A 15,362-nucleotide genomic window follows, 5' to 3' on the forward strand; every position below is an offset into this window, starting at 1 on the left:
AGTGGCAGAATTTCTGTTCTCCTGGGACTCATTGCATTGTGACCTCAAGCAGGGTCTACCTTACTCTGTCAGACTTGGGAAGGAGAGATCTAGCAACACTGAGAAGCAGACAGCTGAGACTACCATATGGAACAGTATTTGGGAGCTTACTGGTTACTCAGTGTCAAGAGGTTTTGTCCCAAGGACAACCCAACTAGTAGCTCAGGGAGCCAATGTACCATTCATGCGCAACTACTTACTGTACATATCATATCTATATGGCATATAAAGACTTTTATCATAAGTGGATGTAAAACCTAAAAAATAGAAAAGGGGGTCTCTCTTTCTTTTTAATCTAAAACCCACATTCTGCTTTGCTAGGTTTTGAGAGACCCCTGATCACAAGGTTCTAAGTGGTCCTCAGGTCATGGAACTGTCACATGATGAATCTTAATTACATTATAATAGAGTGTCCACAGATAACTGGTGTAGCACTGACTGCTTTCCCCACAGAGGCTAGCCTGGCAGCTGATACTTAGGAGATACTCAGTAACTATTTCAGGAAAAATGAAAGATACTTTCTTTCATGTTTTTTTAGTTTCTGCATCTTGAAACCGCTCTTCCTACCCATGTCTCTTCCTTCCCCTCAGATTCAGCATCCCCTATGGCAAAAAAAATCCACTTTCTCAGGCAGGGGGTAGGGGGTTGAGGGTATGGTCTGAACATCCACTAGGACAGGTGGTTCCGGGCTACGGAATCTGAGGGGATTTGGAAAACAAAACCCTAATTAAACAAAGTATCCCTTTCTAATTTGCTAAAAAATACCTCCGAAAGGACCAGAGTTGAAGAACAAAACCATGCCACTGGACTTCCCCAGGATGAGGCCAGCTGGGTGTGAGGGTCAAAGAGCGGCTACTGGGAAGTCACAATTATTGTTGGATATTATTTGTGTTTAGTGCCAGAGAAATGATTTTCTTTTTGCAATATCTCCGTCCCAATAAAATTAAGAACTTAGTGCAGGATCCAAATTCCCCCCAAAGGAGTCAGCTTAAAAAAATTTACTAGCTCTCCTGCCACCGGGATTTATGGTTTCTTCTTTAATAGTTACAGTCTGATACACTATAAGTTTCTTCGGTCACTACACAGATTCATTTATCTTTCTTTTGAAATACACACTGAACATTTTAAACAAATTCTGGCGGTCCAATTTGGCTGAATTTTACATCGAGGAATGAATTGTAAAGTGGCTTTGGAATGGGTCTCCAAAACAAGACGACCTTAAAATAAAAACAGATACTGAAGACTGTATTTTCCTGATTGTCAGTCAAGCTAATTACGCTTTACTCTAAAGCTTTGTCTATCAGGCAAGAAAGCAAAAGGCAACTGGGGGCTCTCTCCTTGCACAGCCTGATGTCTGGGAATATAACACCAGTTTTTTCACAGCAGGAGGCTGCTGTAATTGGCAGTTCCATTTTCCCTTACTAGAGGGTAATTCTCAAGCGAAGAAAACACAATGTTAACAAGATTTTACAAATCTGACATATGGTATTCTATCTAAAATGACCAACAAAAGTTCCTTCTCTCCCCAAGCAAACAGTTTTCACTGGATAAGACTATAAGAGAATGTGATAAAAGGGGGTAAAGGCACCTGGAGTTCTTTTAGGGCAACAGTATATCTGCGATCATAAGAAAAAAAGCAACAAGAAATAATAGCAATGAAAGGTAAGCCACTCAGGGTAGTTGTGTCCCAGAGAGGTGTTGATACAATGACAACAAAAACCTCACCTAGAACACCAGGCTTAATTAATGATATGTGGTCATGCCTAGGGCCCTCTAGGCGAGGATTCAGACCCAGGAGAGAATCCTTAGTGAGTCCATTAAAGTGGGGGTAGGGCTGGTTCACAGTGTGAGTGCACAGGACCTAGAGACGGGTCTTAGCTTATCTTCATCCCCTCCCTAAACACACAGAAACTTTAGAATGAATTTTTAGGGAAGGCCCAATTGCCTTAATGTGAATCCAAAAACTTGTGATCTTAACAGAATTCTTGTTTAAAACCATATACCCCGGGTGCCCAGGTGACTCAGTTAGTTAAATGTCTGCCTTTGGCTCAGGTGATGATCCCAGGGTCCTGGGAGCTAGCCCTGAGCTGGGAACCCCTGTGAAGCGGGGAGTCTGCTTCTCCCTCTGCCCCTCCCCCTGTTCATGGGTGCCAGTGCATGCACATGCTCTCTCTCCCTAATAAATAAATCTTTAAAAAAAATTTTAAAAACTCTATATACCCCCCAATGAAGTCTCTGGATTTTTTTTTTTTTAAAGATTTTATTTATTTATTTGATAGAGATCACAAGTAGGCAGAAAGGCAGGCAGAGAGGAGGAAGCAGGCTCCCCGCTGAGCAGAGAGCCTCATGCGGGGCTCGATCCCAGGACCCTGAGATCATGACCTGAGCCGAAGGCAGAGGCTTCAACTCACGGAGCCACCCAGGTGCCCCTCTGGATTCTTTTTTAGCTAACAAAGGAATGCAGGAAAGAATACTCTAGTACATAAAAAGCAGAACAGAAATGTACAACAGCTTTCCAGGAAAAGAGCAAGGATTTTTCTCCCCGTCTCCTGAGCATCATTTCATTCCTACTTGGTAAGGCATTGGGTAGATTCCAAAGATGGGCAAAAATGGATCCCTAGGAATTCACCCTGGATTTGCCGCTAAGTTAGACACCGTTCATTGTCTGTAGCTCTCATCCAGACAGACCTCGTCTGAGGTTACATCTGCCCCCAGCTGCAGAGATGGTGCATGGACTAGAGATTCATTTTTAGGTTGGCGATCTCAAGGGGATTCCAGGAAGGGGTTTATGAGCATTCACAGCCACCAGGTACTAGCAGGAAAGGCACGGAGTCAGGGCGAGTCCTAATTTTCATGGGGAATTAAACTGCTTTTTGTTACCACCTGGTGACACATAATTGACAATCATTGAGAACCTGCCCAGGTGAAGGAAAGAAGGACGGCAAAGCCACTCTTTTGTTTCAGTGCACTCAACAGCACAGACGCTCCACGTTCTCCAGCAACAACATTTGCTTCTCTGGGGAAACTATTTGTGCGTTCCTGTCCATTTCTTCTTTCTTTCTGGGATGTGCTACACTGGTGATTCCCAGTAGCACCTGAGCTATTTTCAAGTAGTATAAAGACAGGCTTTGAATTAACACTGAATCACGTAACAAAAGAGAGTTTTACTCTCTCCATTGTCTTGCTAGTCTGAGTCTCCGATATGAAAAAGTGGGAATCTCAGTTTGGTGCTGATACAGTTTTTGTACCTGGCTAGTATGTGCTAATCTAAAAGCAAGGCAGGAAGTCAGAGTGCCCAAAGGACACTAGAACCCAGCTAACATCTAATAATGGAATTTCACTGTAATTCATTTTTACAATAATTTCTTCTTCTATGACAAACATCACTGATTCTCCATTCCCAGAAATTAGAGAAAATTTTCACTTAAAACAGTCATGCTAGATGAAATCAGCAAGTCACAGAAAGGCAAATATTCTATGATTCCACTTGTTTGAAGTATCTCAAGTAGTCAAATTCATACACAAAAGAAGTAGTACTGGTTGCCAGGGGTGGGGCAGAAGGGAACAGAGAGTCGTTTCCTGGGTACAGAGTTTCAGTTTTGCAAGATGAAAACTTCTGTCGATTGGCTGCACTACAATGTAAATATGTTTAGCACTACTGAACTGTTGCATGCTTAAAAAATGGTAAAAATGGCAAAATTTATGTGTATTTTACTGCAACCAAAAAAAAAAAAAAAAAAAAAAAGAAGAGAGAAGCAGAGAATGATGTGCCTATGGATAAATGTAACGTTGTGGGCCTGGAAGACCGAGGAGAAGCCACGAACCCAGGAATGCAGACAGCCTGCAAATGCTGGAAAAGGCCAGGAAATGGATCTTTCTCTTGAGCCTCCAGAAAGGAAGATGTCCCTGCTAACACCTTGATTCTAACCCAGCAGGACACAGTGCAGACTTCTGTGAGATAATGAATTTGTGTTGTTTTAAGCACCTCTTATCTCCCTATTCCCTGAAAAACACAATCACTCAAATGTATCTTCCTCTGAGTCACTTCAAGCATATTTGGGAATGATAGAGATGAGGTCCATGCCTACAGGAAAACTCTTGAGTGCCTATGAGAACACCTGATGGTTGGTGAACACAAATCCTATCTGTGGGGCTATAGAAGGCAAACAAAGTTTTCCAGGATTATACCCAAGAGGCATCGTGACCATGGGGAGAGATCAAATTAGATGCCAAATACTTTACGTTCAACTCGAACACAGGCAATGGTCTTCAGTTATTCAAGGCACCTCCCTCCCAAACTTTCTCACCTTGCTGGCCGATGGAAATATGAACCAGGAGTTAAGCTGGGGGACAGGAAGCAGCCGTGCTAGATTTACCCCTGGCTTTGCCACAAGCAGCTGCGTACACCTGGGCTCATCCCCTGCTCTCAGAGTCTCGACTCTGCAATGGGTGAATCAGTATTTCCCTCGAAAACGCTGCTGTGAGACTCAATCAAAATGCACAGCAACTTTAGGCACATGCCTGGTTCCTATGATTAATACAATTATTACCAGGCATTCAGATTCTACAACACAGCTATCTTCTTTCAGGGAAAACAAAACAAAACAAAACACACCCACCAGATTCAGAACTTCAACATACATTAAGTCTGAGCAACTCCAGCCACCAGTCCTTTGGTATTTTGGGGGGCACGTTATTTGGAGTGATCTAGGATGCCACCATGTCGGGGCAGCCTTGTTCTTGGGGACAGCTCTACCCTCTGGTCAGCTCTGAGTGAAAGTGCCCAGTGCTGTGTGCTGGTTCACTGGGCCAAGGCTGTGGCGGTGAGGGCACCTAAGAGCTTGAGCCATTGAATGCTGGGAATGCTGGAGCCTGGACTGAGTGCTGGGTCTTTCCACAGCTGTCACTTATCAGCAACACAATACGCTAGGAATATGTATTCATCAAATGCTTATTGACTTAAGCTGTTGGGCTTTTTTTTTTTTTTTTAACTTTTTCCTTTTTGTAACATTAGAAAATATTGCTTCTGATTTAAATAGTTTTCTTTGCAGGGTGGAATTAAAAAAAAAAAACACAACAAAGGTCCATTTTCTGAGTGTATTCGATGAATGAAGGTGAGCAGTTGGGACCTTAAGGCAGGGTTCCCCAACCTTGGCACTACTGACCTCTCAGGCCAAATGATTCTAGGTTTGTAGACACTGTCCTGTGCTTTGTATGATGTTTAGCAACCCATGGCCTCTACCTGCCAGACGCCACCAGGATCCCTGCCCCCAGCTGTGACAACCAGAAATGCTTCCATACACGGCTAAAATAGCCCCCGCTGGCAAAATTGCCTTCAGCTGAGACCAACTCCATTGGAGGACGATATCAACTCTGAGATTACTAACAGTAGCTGTTTCCTTAAAAAAAAAAAAAAATTAAAAAATATTTAACACAGAAAGAGCCACAGTTATGGCCACCAGTTGTGAATAATTAAAAAGAAACATTTATTATTTTTAAAGAGTCGCTTAATCCAATAGACAGAAATTAAATGTAATAATAAATAAAACTGCTTTGTAAACTACGAAGTGCCATGTTCACGATTATTACAATGATACCAGCATGCTCTGGAACTCCACAAAGCAGGGGCCACTTTGAAGAACTGACTTTTTATTAAGCCCGTGCTATGGGTTAGGTACTTTGCTCACACCATCTCATTTGAACTTAAAACTCTGATTTGTATGAACGAGGGAACAAAGGCTCAGGAAATAGAGTAATATGATCAAGGTCATTCAGCCAGTAAAAGATAGTGGCAGGATCTTGAATCTAGGACTGTAACTCTCCAAAGCCCCATTCTCCTCTCCCACTCACTGCCTACCAGATGCTGTGGATGCCAGTCTGGAATGGGAGGGAGATACTCGTATGTTCTCTGACAAGCCCTTCTGGCAACAATGGCACATCTATCTAGAGAAGCCAGCCAGGGCTGGAAGAAATCTACAACCAGGAGCTGAAGCCATCTGAGCTGGTTAATGCAGGCCTAAATTCAGAACCCAAGACCCTATGAGTCAGTTACCCAACCAACCAGTCAAAACCTGACATTTTTAGGGTCCACTCTTAGTACATGCTATTCTTTTTCTTTTTCTTTTGTATTCCTTTTGCATTCTTATTCTTTTTCTCCCTCTAAGTATTCAGAAAATTAAGCTTTGATGCAAGCAGGAGAAACACACTGCAAATTGACCTAAGTCACAAGAAGGAATTTAGATGCTGTTTTTCAATTTTTGAACTTAGTATTTGTAATGGGTTGAAATGTCTCCCCCAGAACACGTTATATGTCGAATTCCTAAGCCCGAGTCCCTCAGAAGGGACTGTTTCTTTATTTGGAAACAGGGTCTTTACAGAGATCCTCAAATTATAATGAAGTCATCAGGGTGGGGCCCTGATCCAATATGGCTGGTGTCCTTTTAAAAGGAAGAATTTAGACACAGATGGGAAGAAATATCGGAAGAAGACCAGGTGAAGACAGAACATCAAAGACTGACAACCCCTCAGAAGCTAGAAAGAGGCAAGAGGGAATTTCCCTCTCACCTTCAGAGGGAGCATGGCATTGCCAACACCCTGTTTTTAGACTTCCAGCCTGTAAAACATTGAGATGATAAATTTCTCTTTAAATCTCTGAGTTTGTGACTTCATGGGTGAGGAAAACGAATGTTATGGCGGCCCTAGGAAACTAACACAGTTCCTATTTTATAACCTAATCCATAAGCAGACTTGGGAAAAGGCATATGGCATGTTTTCAGGGGGTTCTAGAATACTGTATTTGCATGAGTGGAAAGCAGGCTGAGTTGTCTGAGGTGGCTTGTCCCCTGAGTTGTGCCCGCCATATGCATTTTTTGGCTTACTGCCATGTAATGACAGGGCCCTCACCCATGCCAACCGGCAGCTGGGCCCCCGTCGGCCTGTCTTCCATCCACCTCCTCAAGGCATGTCTTTTCTAGGTCCCAGGCAAAATGGCCTCCCGGCTTTATCGTGAAGGTTCAGAATGTTTATTCACATGAATTCTAATGGATTTGTAAAACTAACATCTTCAAGTTTCTACTATATAGTTCCATTAACATTTGAATGATGTAAATACGTTTAGAGAAAAAAGGAGGAATATTTACTACATACAGAAACGCCAGTGGCATTAATATTCATGTCCATCTGAAATGTGGGCAAAGACGGGGATAAATGAGTGGGCCGTGGGAAACTAAAACAGCAACAAAAACTTTTCTCAATCTTTTTTGAACTGAAGTATAGCACCGATCTGCTGTCTTGAAGATGACCAGGACAGAGGAAAACCTATTTGCGGAGAGTTAAAAAGTTCACATCTGGCATTAGTAAATCAAGGCAGAAAACACCACTGCTCATCTCCTTGGTGAGCCAGGCCTGGGCCGTTATCTAATCACGGCACTTCTGGCTTTGTTCGGGCTGTCCGCGCCGCATTTGTTTATAGGTGTTCTCTTCTGCAAATCCGCCCGTGGAGGCTCCCCCGTGTCATTTGTCAGGGGCTAAAGAGCCCCAGGCCAAGAGCAGACATTTACTTACAGAATCTTCAGATTCTTTTAAATAGGCCTTTGGGATTTTGCCACTGACTGTTCTGTGGCAAGAGGCTCTGGACATCTTGCACTGGGTGTTTCTTTTAATTGACTAAGCTCGATGTTGCTGCTCAGAACCACTGTAACCCACACATGCCCTCGGTTTGAAGCTTCTAATGACCTTTCTCTGGCCCTCCACACATGGCTGAGACAATGCAAACATCATTTGGAAGATGAGTAAATTCAATAACACAATTACAGCTACACCAAAGCGCCATTTATCAAACTTGGACCACAGCACTTTGTCTCTCTTAGAACCTCTGTTTTTCCACGGCCAGGCATTTGGGGAAAGTCACTAATCAATTTAGGAATGATTAAATTGGAATTTGTAACACTTCCCATTATTAAACCTTCAATCTTCATTACGGCAACTTAATGATTACATCATGGCTGAGAAAAACAAATTATGGGTAGCTGGCATCATTCAGAGAGCTACAGTGGCGAGGAAATCGTCAAAACCACCGGAAGGCTAGTATGTGTGGGTGTATGAACGATTGTTGGATGTGTACAAAGGAACACCAAATTGCCATTCACATTAGGTTAAAATATGCATTAAAACTTGACATAGTGTGTTGGCCTTTAGGTATTCTTGTTCTTTTCCTATAGGTTCAGTTGATTAACCTGGGGTGAATGGATGGGAGCCGGGAAGCCCTCTAAAAATCGATGCAAACCTGGATGTGGGCACATGAGCTTTATTACAAGAGAAAGTTCCTAAGATCATATCTGATTTCTAATGGGGTGCATAAATAGAGGTGGTCTCTATTTAGTAGGGGAAGCCATGTTCTACAGCTTTCCACTCTTACGTCCTTCATAGGCCCGTCTGTCCTCTTTCTACCAAACTCCAGTATTAGCGCTCTGGTCAAAAACTCTTTTATAGGAAACATTTATTTTCTCAACTCTTTTTAATGAGCTTTCAATGGCTAACTTCATGCAGATTCTTCGCCGTTTCTACCACTCACCATATCCTCTGTGTGCTGGCAGCAGAGAAAACTCAGTAGGGTTACCCATGTGACTTTAGGTACTGACATTCTGATGGATTCTCATTGGGCAGCCAAGAAAGAGGGTGAAATTCAAGGAAGTGGGGGGATCATTAATGGCAAGGAGAAAAACAAAACAGGAATTGGTGTTATACAGGCCCATTTAAACACTATAGAAAGGTAGAGGGTAGATACTGACAACTATGATCATGATGATAAAATAATACTGAGAGTTTATCAGGATTCAGATAAGGTGTGTTGATTCAAATTCAATCTTCACTATGAAGCCACTGAAGTATTATTTCCTTATTTTACAGATGAAGAAATGGAGGCTCAGAGAAGTGAGGCAGCTTGCCTGGTTGTGGTAGCTGGCCTCCAAGATGGCTCCCAATGGGCCCAGTCTGGTGTTCACAGTCTTGTCCTCTCCTACAATATATCGAGGCTGGTCTGGGTGACTAATGGAATACAGCAGAAGTGACTGAATGCCACTTCTAAGATTAGCTATGAAAAGATACAAAGGCTTCCTTCACCTTGGGCATTTGCTCATTTGCTCTTGCTCTCAAGGAAGCCAGATATAGTGTCATGAGCAGGCCTTCACCATGGTAGAGTCCCTGAGGCCAATAGCCATGGGAGTAAACTTGGAGGTGGGACCCCAGCCCTGACCTGCCTCATGGGACTGCTGCCCCAGTCCACAACCCGAGTATACCCATAGGAGAAACCCTGAATCAGAACTACTCAGACCTTAGCCACTTCACATTCCTGACATTCAGAAACCATACAGCAGAATTAACATTTGTTGTTTTAAACTACTAGGTTTGCAGGTAATTTGTTAAGTAACAATAACTAACATACTAATCACACACCTAGTAAGCAGGAGAGCCTTGATTCAAACTCAAACCTGCCTGGCTCTAGAGTTTATGTCCTTAACCCTCCCTCAATGTCTCTCAATAGTTCCTTTATGCACCTAGCACCTCTTTTATGGGAAAACATAAATTTATTTCTGCTCCCACAGTCACCTTAGTAGGCACTTGTCAAAGTAGCTGTAGTCTTCCCCAGCCTGCCAATCACCAAAGGAAAAGGTCAAAGGTAACACAGTTCATCATCCAGACAGATGGGAGAAATCCCAGTGCTTAGCAGGTGGGCCCTCTCCCTGGCCCTATCAGCTTTGGAAGTTAATTTTATACACACAGGGTTTCTAAAGCAGACTGCTGTCAATGACATTCAGTGGGGAAAATATACCCACATCTCATAATTACCTTATTTATTTAAAAAGGTAGAGCAGATTAAACTCGACAAATACCGTCTTCTTCCACCACAGGGTTTACATATTAGAGTAAATCTGATGAACACTAAGGTCACTGTCTTGTGCTCCATCTTCATTTAAAAATGGATGTGGTAAGAAAAACACCTACATTAAAAACACTGTAGATCCGTAATTTCCTTGCAATCCAAGCTTCATTTATGGTGAGAGTGCAGAGCGAGTGCTACTATTACGGTGACAGTGTACACTTCTAAGCTCAGAGAATAGAGAGGCATTAAACAAAAGAGGACCAGTGGGATACCCATCCATTTCAGGCCCTGGGAACAGTCCCTCTTGCCAAGTGAAGGGGGAAAAATGAGCCGTAAGGCATTAAGAAAGGAGCAAGCTGTGAAATGAACCAAGGGGTAGATGGTGCAGTTCATGACCCTGTAGCCTCATAACACAGTCCTTCAGCCACGGGGTCGCTAATGAAGGGCGATGCCTGGAAATTAATGGAGTGGTATGGGGGCATTCGGGTGAAAATGGGAGCATGGTGAATTTTCTAGCCCTTTCTGCTCAAAGAGTTGGGGCAGAATGGTTATTAAAGCTTCCAGCACTTTGATAAGTTAATATTTCACCATTATATGATTAGAATGAGCGAGCCCAGGCATCAAGTACCCAAGCGTCTTCTTTTTGAAAAACAGAAGGGATCACTAGTCCTAGGAAGAAGAAAGAGAATAAAGACATGCTCATCCGATTCTGAGCTCTGATGAGGCAAGAGCCTTCATTTTCTTTGTTTTAATTCAAAAGGCCCCTTTGGCCGAGTGGACCCTGCGAAAATCCTCTAGTGAGAGCTCCCATCCTAATCACGTCCTTCCAAAAGCCTCACAAATAGATATTTACAGCAAATACAAAATGCCAAGCGTGCTGACTTATGAAAGGCGATTTGTTCCGTCTGTGAATTGAGACCTGAAACCTTTCTACTTTCATGTGAGCTGTCATTTTTCTCCCACAAATGAAATGAATAATTCCTCCTCATGGCAGTCAATTTCAAATTCACAGGGTTCCCCCACCCCTGAACCCATTATATTTTGTTGCATAAAACCCATCTCATAAAATAAACCTCTCAAAGTTGTAAATTAAAAAATAAACATTCTTGAGAAAATGTCAAATGCAGGCCTGAGAGAAAGGCCAAAAAATCCATTTAAGGGAATATTGCAGTGAATCCGTCCCCAGAAAATTGGGGGAAAACACTCAGACTGGTGATTGAATATAAATGCACTGCCTTCAGCCAGTTTGTAATGAAATGAACCTTTAGCTAGGGGTTGCTATACACTTTGAAAACGGACTATAAGATGAGCCATGCCTGTGGTGGAGGGAAATCAAAAAATATGTACCAGAATATTAAAATAAAAGCGAGGGTGAACGAATGGCAGAGGGCAAACATAGTATTTGGCACCATCTCTGGGTGTGCAAATAAGTCAAGAAAATACTCCCCCCCACACACACACGGTAGTTGCATTGACCCTACCAAGTAGACTCATACCAAGTGCTCAGGCTAGTGGGTTTTCAGTGGTACATCCTTAATTCTGGAGAAGTCCTCCTAGGGTCTCTGGTCAGCATCCCCCCTTCACGGCTTGGTACATGCTTCACCTTACTCAGAAACAGAGCACGAACACCAGCGTGGCATAAACATCAACCTCCAAGATGGCGCCCTCATGCTGCCTTCCGGTATTCACACCCTGTGTTCTCCCCTCCCACACTGTGTAAATCAAGATTTTTATTTGGTGTAAGAATTTGTTGAATACCAAGGATATCTGAACCTGAAACCGGCTAAACGCTGCCATGAGTCAGTAAATGTGTGCCCATCTTTAAGATGAAATCAAGTAAGAGAAAGGTATGTGTGCATTACTTGGGCTGAATTCTGAACCTGCAGGGACACTAACCGAAGTTTCTGTTGGTAGCTTCCGTCTTAGCTGTAGAATTAAAAACAGTCAAAGAGAGGTCCAGCCCTCTGACACATGTTGCTTTTTGCCTGGAGTACATCCCAGGTGCAGTTATCATCTCTTTAAGATACTCTATAAAATTAATGAGAAATAACAGAAACTATATGCTGATACTGTTTAAAAACACATCTTGACCAAGTCTCATACAGCTGATTAATCAACATACAGCTTTCCTCTTTGGAGTAGAACCTTGGGTTCTACATAATTCAGGGCTGAATGAACATCTGTTCACTCCTGAGATTGACATATCATGAGCACTTATGGGGTGGGAGACTAAGAAATGTGGCTTGAATCCTATTCTACCTTGAAGAATTCTCTCCTCCTCTGAGGTTAGGAAGCCTGATAAAAGGCACTGGCTTTTTGTGAACTCATTTCTTTATGACATCGTCATCATTTATCAAAGTAACCCAGCAACTTCAAAGAAATCTGCCACTGAGAGCATCCATTCTCTTTCAGCCCATGAGGAGGAAAGTTCAATTCCTCCTGTTCATTGGTGTTTTCAAATTGTGAAGGCAGCGATTAGTAGAACCAAACCCCGAGGAGACGCTTTTTGCCTGTATACACTTGCCCACAGTCGACCGCCCAAGTTCCTTTTCCACTGTCATTTGGCTGGCCACGTCCCTGTAATTCCCCGAGAACACCTACCGGAGTCAGCCACCAGCCAGCGGGAGCCCCGGGATTGCTCCAACCCAACATCCACAGGGGAGCTCCACCCGAGAAGCGGATGCCCAGCAGCGTGGCCACCGGGAAGGGCTTCAGAGCGGTCTTTGCAATAAGAGCATCTCTGAAAGGCCCCAGACTTTTCCTGTTCCCCCTTCTCAGACCGTCTGATCAGAAGGATGAAGCAGGCCCAGCAACACTGCCCCCCACCCCCAGCCCCATGCCCATGCTCCAGACTCATTCTGTCTCCACGAATGTTGTAGACTCTCTTGTATCCGTTTTAAAACAACCAACCAACAAACTGCCAGCCACAGTCATATAGGGCTCCATGTCGTGTGATCTGGCAAAGTGAGACAGACAGACTGAGTAGGAGGGGCGGACGACGGGAGGAAGAGAAGGAAATCAGGTTATGCGCAAGGGACCCGGCAGTGCACTGGAATACAGTTTCCAATACAGATGCTGGCACCAGGTGTTCCAATAAACCCTTGTGTTTGTAATGTGATTTTACTGGGGGCAATCCAATTACAGAGAAGTTCAAACCACCATCCTTAGGGTAAGACCTGCAGCCAGGGTCTAACTATTAATAACTCTATTAATACTCCTGCTCACGAGACAAACTGTGTCTGCTCTTGGCTGCTAAGACTGCCTGTCGGAGAGCACCCTGATCCTGACACCACTGGGGCATGAAGGCCAGCCAGCCCGAGATCAGCCAACACTGAAGTCACTGTTGTCAAAACTGTGGCCCACAAGTTATAAAGTCCAACAGAGTTCACGGCTCTCAGAGTGCAGCACGCAGGGGAGCCCTTGGTGATGCGGTGTCCTGCTGCTGAGAAACCCACAGGACCCTCTACAGTCTGCCCCCACCGAAATGGTGTCAGCTAAAGATGCAGGTGAGCAGGTTATCGAACCTCTTGTCCTCTGCACACGTGGGTCTCTCTGCTGGGAAAGGCTTCCTGAAGCTGGTCTGTCTAGCTCTCTGGTAAACCACGCTGAAGGCAGGCTCTGCTTTGTTCTTTCTTGGACATGGTCTCTAGTCAGCTCTTCAAGTCTGACTTAGAGCTCCTGGGACCTCCTCCTTAACCTGCTCCCCACACAGTCTACGCTTGCTTCTGCAACAGCCCTTGGCTCCCTGACAAGAGGCACAGGTATTTCTACCGCTTACCACACCACACCGAGGAGGGAGTAACTTCCCTTCCTCGATCCGCACCCTCAGTGGCAACCAGAAAGTGCTGTCGGACCCACACCTCTGCTCCCAATTCAGTATGTTTATAGCGGCTCCTGCTGCTGTGTATGTACGGCTTCCCAAACCACACGTCCTGCAACAGTTTCTGCCCCAGGACAGTAACAGGACAAGCAGCCTCCACACTTTGCTTTCATACAGTTACGGACTATTTATATGCATGAGTTCATGTACCTCTAACAATGTTGTACATTAGTACTTGCATTATTCTGAATTTGCAGCCAGGAATTAGCATTTGGGTAAATGACTTGTCCAAGGACATGAAAGTCTAATAAATGATAGAGGTGGGATCTGGCCCATTCTGTCCTGACCCCGGAATCTGTGCTCTTCACCTATATGGGCATACCTAATTTATCCTTCCAGGCTTTCGAGCCCTTCGCCACAAGGACTGTGTATGGTGATGAGATGTGTCAGAGGGTAAACGGGTCACAGTGCCCATCTAGGAGTGTAGCACTTTGGAGAATAATCTCTCCTCTTAACCTTAAAATAATGAAAAATGGAGATAATACAATTTATTATACTTAATAAAAAGGTCTGATGATAGGCATCTATCTCCTAGAAGACCATGAGCTGGACATATGGAAACCCACTGAATTCATGGGAAGCAAACCACTCCTTCTTACTTCTACCCCTGAAAAAGAAATAAAACAAAATATTCAAATTTATGAACGGGTTGTTCTCGGAATTTATAGTGCAATTTTACAAATATAAGGGACATCAGAGATTCTCTAATCTACCTCCCTCACTTTATAGAGGAGGGACAGAAAGGTCCAAGAAGAGTGAAAAAGATGAGCAAAACCACAGAGCTGTGAGTAGAAGCATCTAGACTGAACACAGGTGTCCTCCATCCCAGGATGGATAATGGGACATCCTTCCCATTATCCAAGCATGGCAAATTGTTTCAACACGAAGGGTGCCTCTGACTGATGGGCAGTGGCTGCCTGGAGTGACACTGTGAAGTGTCTGGAGCCACGGGGGTGGATGTGGCGGGGGGACGAGGTAGGGGAGGGGGGGCTCCAAGGGTAAGAAGGCAGTGAGTGATTAATCACATCTGATGCAGGGATGGGCCAAAAGATGAAAGAGTCAGCTGCTCCCTTCTGAAGTTCTCTATTCACAGAATTGTGTCTGTTTAATTGTAGTGAACTCATAATTTATCTCAAGAGCAATTACATTAATACCATCACAGGATTCTAGTTCATTAGACTGTTACAAATCTATTTCAAAGGGAAAACACCGTTTTGATTTGCAACATGGGATCTCAGAGCCCTGGACTCCTCTTCAGAGGAAAGCCCAAGGAAAGGCAAATGGAGATGAGGTCACTGGAGAGCAACCCAATGGAGAGTCACAAATGCTCATCATCTTCAACAGTGGCCTTGAGACAGACAAACCCTCTTCTATTTGGCCGCCATTCCACAAGGTTGTGTCAGAATGGCTAAAGCAGACATTTATTACCTGGTTCCTAAAAGTGACACTGACAGTCTTCTACTCTATTTTCTGAAACATCGTACACCCTAACATACCCTTGGAATGTACTAAGAGAAAGCTCTGGTCTATTTTGGGATTGCCTTGAGCAAGTTCAACTGAGTA

General features: G+C 43.8%; 1 protein-coding gene across 1 annotated transcript in view; it reads right to left on the reverse strand.

The window, feature by feature from the left end:
* The window catches only part of PDZRN3 (PDZ domain containing ring finger 3), a 238,243-nt gene that overhangs the window by 74,778 nt on the left and 148,103 nt on the right, over positions 1–15,362 (reverse strand). The gene's annotated exons all lie outside the window — the stretch shown is intronic.

Source organism: Lontra canadensis, unplaced genomic scaffold (assembly GCF_010015895.1).
Source record: "Lontra canadensis isolate GAN:19392208 unplaced genomic scaffold, GSC_riverotter_1.0 scaffold34, whole genome shotgun sequence".
NCBI classification, from domain to species: Eukaryota; Metazoa; Chordata; class Mammalia; order Carnivora; family Mustelidae; genus Lontra; species Lontra canadensis.